The sequence below is a fragment of the Chrysochloris asiatica genome, unplaced genomic scaffold (genome assembly GCF_000296735.1).
Source record: "Chrysochloris asiatica unplaced genomic scaffold, ChrAsi1.0 scaffold00153, whole genome shotgun sequence".
NCBI classification, from domain to species: Eukaryota; Metazoa; Chordata; class Mammalia; order Afrosoricida; family Chrysochloridae; genus Chrysochloris; species Chrysochloris asiatica.
The window spans coordinates 4,154,860-4,160,071 of record NW_006408671.1 but is presented as its reverse complement, the minus strand read 5'-3'; the positions used below and the strand labels follow the sequence as shown (position 1 = coordinate 4,160,071).

The window sequence follows — 5,212 nt, the reverse complement described above, 5'->3', positions numbered from 1 at the left end:
TACTTCATTATAATATTTGACTTTGTGTCTTTTCTAGGTGCCCTTGGGAATTTTCTATTCAGTTTTTTGCCTCCTCATTTCTTCCATTTGCTCTAGCATCTATACACTGGAGAGCATGTTTGAGAATCTCTTCTGTTGTCCACTTTAGTATTTTCTTTCTTTCTTGTCTTCTTAACATTATTTTCACTTCTTTTGGCATGAAATTCTTGATGTCATCCAACAAATCTTTGATAATTAGTGCCTAATGCATCATATCTATTTTTGAAATGATCTCTACCTTTAGGTGGATTAGGTACAAGGTCATATTCTTGCTCTAGTGGACTTGTTTTAATTTTCTTCAGCTTCAGCTTCATGCATATGAGAAATTGATTGTCTATTCACAGTCTGCCTCAGCCTTTGTCTTGGCTATTGATATGGAGCATTTCCACCATCTCTTCACACAAATGTAGTCAATTTGATTTCAGTATATTCCATCAAGTGAGGTACATGTGTATAGTTGTCTTTGATGTTTATAAAAAGTATTTGCAATGAATAAATTATTGGTCTTGCAAAACTCTATCATGGAAGCTCTAGCATCATTGTATCATTATCTATAGTCCTTTCTGTATGTCTCCAACATTTGCATTCCAAATGACAGTTATTATCAGTACATTTTGACTGCATGTCTGATGAATTTCAGAGTGAAGAAGTTGACAGAATTCTTTAAATTCATGATCACTGGCTTTAGTAGTTGGTAAGTAATTTGATAATAGTGGTATTATTAACTAGTGTTCCTTGTGTGCTTATGGATATTAACCTATCATAGACTGCATTATACTTCAAGTTACATTCTTTTTTAGAGGTTTTATTGTGAACTGAGTGATAGTTTATATAGGAAACCATCAGTTTTGCACATATACTATTGTGTTTTGTTTCGTAGCAATAATTACAATCCCCTCCATGCATCATCATTTAACAGTATTTGCTTCTATTCTTTCTGTTTTGTTTGCTTCTTTGTTTGTTTTTATGTACACAAAATCACTCAGGCATATATAATCATTTAAACAACCCAAGGACACATTCTGTAAACCAGCTTTCTGGTCACCAGCACACAGCCTTTCTCTTTCCATGAGTCCAGAGTCCTCAACACCTCTATCTCTCCTGCCATCAATGTAGTTTCCATCTCTGGTGTTGCTGCTTCTTCGGTTAGGGTTTGGTGTTCACTTCATGCTCTTCTATCTTGATGGTCCTAGGGTCCTCTGTTTCTGGAATGTAAGATTCTCTACTCCCCACTTTATGTTACAAAATGTCTACCTTTACAGTTGTGAAAATTGCAATTAGTAATAATAAATATTCACCATTGAATCAAAAGATTCTTATCCCAGTGCGAGTGGACCGGGCAGGCGGCCGAGTTTCCCAAGAAATAAGTTCACCAAGATGTCCAATGATAGGCAGAGGTCAGATGATGAGAACCCCAGCACCAGCAGTGGTAGTTCAGATGGAGTTCAGTGAGACGCAGCTGCTCCAGAGCCTGAATAACAAGAAGAAAGAAAACCTTCTGCCACCCAGCAGAAGAAAAACATCAAACTGTCTAGCAAAACCACTGTTAAGTTATCCACTAGTGCTAAAATAATTCAGAAGGAACTAGCAGAAATCACCCTTGATCCTCCTCCTAACTGCAGTGCTGGGCCTAAAGGAGACAAATTATATGAGTGGAGATCAATTATACTTGGTCCACTGTTTCTGGATATGAAGGTGGTGTGTTTTTTCTGGATTATCACATTTTCACAAGATCATCCATTTAAGCCACCAAAGGTTACTTTCCATGCCAGTATTTATCATTGCAATATCAACAGTCAGGGAGTCATCTGTCTGGACATCCTTAAAAATAACTAGATTCCTGCTTTGATTATTTCAAAGGTTTTGCTATCTTTTGACAGATTTCAATCCTGTGGCTCCTCTGGTTGGAAGTATAGCTACTCAGTAAGACCAACAGAGCAGAACATGATAGGATAGCCAGACAGTGGACCAAGAGATACGCAACATAATTCACATAATTTGTATGCAGTGTGAAGAAGCAGAAGGCACCTTCTCATGTGCTGCAAATCTTTATAGCTTTTACAATACAGACTTCTGTGTATATGTTGTACTGATTCTACTCTCTGACTTTATCCTTTGGAGACTGGGAGACTCCCTAAAAAGGTAAATGCTGTCAAGAGTAGAACTTTGAAGCTGTAGATTAGTTATGTTTAAAATGACTACTTGCAAGTCTTGCTTCTTTGTGATATCAAAATGCATTTTGTGATATACTAAGGATACTGGTCCTGAAGTCTACTAACTATTATAGCTCATTTTAGCCTAATTTATTATCTGTATGAAGTTATAAAAGTATCCATAGATGACTAGGTTTTATGTTATTTGTATTAAACCCAGATCTATTTCTGAGTATGTGATAAATGCTGCTGTGAAAATGTTTGACCTTTTACCTTTGTCAGTTTGTAATGGGAGGATTTCCTTTTACCTTTTGTAGCTCAGAGATCACCTGATGTATCATCTCAAACACAATAAACATGCTCCTGAAGGCTTAGTTTCCTGTTATAATATTTTAAATCAGTCTTGTTATAGACATGTCTGAGGTGATTGTTGATGAAATAACATGCAAAGATGAAGATTGATTACTAAGAACCTGTATAAATAAATGTATTACTAAGTTGAAACATTAAAAATCTTATTAAATGTGTAGGTTTTGTTTTTGTTTTTTCCTTTAAGACTATTAAAAGCTAAAATATAATGAGTTTAAAAATGTGGGGAAAAAAAGAGTCTTATCCCAATTTCCTTTCACCAGAGCCATCTAGACAAAATGAAAACTATTCAGTGAGGATTTTTTCCCATTCTGAGTTGGTTTATATATATGGTGTGAGAGAAAGGTATTGTTTTAATCTTTTGCATATAAATTTCCAGTTTTGCCAGCACCATCTGTTTAAGAGACTATCTCCACCCCATTCAATGTACTGTGGCCCTTTGTCAAAATCAATTGGCTTTAACTGGTTTGAAACAAGAATCAACATGGGTTCAATACCTAAATGTGACTCCTAGAATGATAAAATCAATGAAAAAATTGAGACAAATTTAAGGGGTCTAATACAGTGCACACAAAGACTATCAAACATTGCTAGAATTGCACAAACAAAAGAAGACAAAATAGATGATTAGGATATAATAAAAATTGCAAACTTAAATGCATCAAAAGATTTCACCAAAAGAGTAAAAAGGGAGCCCACAGAATGAGAAAAAAAACATTTTTGCAATGACATATCAGACAAGGGACTAACCTTAAATCTATAGAAAACTACAAAAATTCTTCTAGAAAAAGACAAATAACCCAATTAAAAAATGGGCATAGGACTTGACCAAACACCTCGCCAAGGAAGACATTCTGGTAGCCAACAAACAAATGAAAAAATGTTCACAAACATTAGCCATTAGAGAGCTGCAAATCAAAACAACAATGAGATATCATCCCACACCAGCAATAACAGTGAAGTTCAAAGAAACAGAGGACAATAAACGCTCATGAGGCTGTTGAGAGACAATCCTACATTGTTGGTGGAAATGTAAACAGTTCAACCACTCTAGAAAATGGTATGGCACTGCCTCAGAAAATTGGAAATAGAAATACCATATGATCCAGCAATTCCTTTACTTGGTATATATCCACAAGAAATCCAAGTCAGAACATTAGTAGATACAGGCACACAAATGTTCATTGCTGCACTATTCAAAATAGCAATGAAGCTGTAAATTACTACATCACATGAGTAAACCTTGAAGACATTATGCTGAGTGAAATTAATCAGTCACAAAAGGACAAATATAGCATAAGACCATTATTCTAAAATCTTAACAAAAGAGATTCATACTAAACAAATTTTTCTTTTTTATTAGTTACTAGGGCTGTGTGGGAGGGGATGGTAAAGCACAGGTTAGAGGATAAACACATCATAGTTTTTGTGTTTGAGAATGGAATATACAAGAAGGATGGAATAACAAAGTAGATAAGGGAAAAGTTAGGTAGGTTTACATGGGCTAAATGGGACAGAGGTAAATAGTGATGTATGATCAACCTTAAAACCACAGGATTCTGTGATACAGGGATCAAGTCATAATCTGAGTAAAAGAGGCTAATTGTGTCTTATGGATACTGGTTTACCTTATCTACTGTTGTACAATAGACACTTAAGTGGCATAGAAAGACATATTGGGAAACATGAAGCTTGTAAGCCTTTCTTCAGTCTATAACTCATTAGAATACCTAAAACGGGGTCTAGAACTTGACCAGTGAAATATATTTCATGCAGAGCCTTTGTAGTGTATAGGACCTTAAGTGGAATCCTGAGCCCCATCCAGAACCTACTGAGGTGGGACATTTCTACTTTAATGGACATGTAGACCAACCAGGAGTGTCTAAAGGAATATAAGGTATGTCCTTAAAAAAATAGACCAGCAGAAAAAAAAAAAAAAGAACAAAAGAACAAAACCCAGCAGTCTTTTCATAAACAAGCAAGCTCTTCTCCAGGGAGCCATCAATGCAAGCAATCAGGTTCTTTCAGAAGAAACCCCCTCCAAGAATGAAATTCAAAGGGAACACAAGAGAAGGCATGTAAGCTAGCTGGCAATGATCTACATGTGAGTGGAAGTGGGGGAAAGTCTGTAATGAAGGTATGGGCTGAGTTCAACCATGTTCCATACACTCCTGTTGACCTTGAGATGAGAGAAAGAAGAGTTTGCAATGGGAAGTTTAGTTTCAGAATGTGTGAGGGAAGGTTTAATCCCCACTGAGTAGTTTCTATTTTGTCTAGATGGGTCTGGCAAAAGGAAATGGGGTAGGATATTCTTTTGATTTAATAGTGAGCAGTTGATGATAGATTTCTGCAAGACAAATGATTTGTTTATTTCAAATACCTTCTTTAGACGGCGTAACAGATGACTATACACATGGACCTCACCAGATGGAACACACAGAAATCAGATAGACTACATCTGTTGAAAGAGAAGATGGAAAAGCTCCATATCATCAGTGAAGACAAGGCCAGGGGCAGACTGTAGAACAGACCATCAATTGCTGATATGCAAATTCAAATTAAACTGAAGAAAATGAAAACAAATCTACGAGAGCCAAAATATGATCTTGAATTTATCCCTCCTGAATTTAGAGATCATCTGAAGAACAGAT

The 5,212-nt window shown here is 35.9% G+C and overlaps 1 pseudogene; it reads left to right on the top strand.

The window, feature by feature from the left end:
* Window positions 1–1,416: 1,416 nt before the first annotated feature.
* Window positions 1,417–2,027, top strand: LOC102819556 (annotated as a pseudogene).
* The last annotated feature ends 3,185 nt before the right edge of the window (window positions 2,028–5,212 follow it).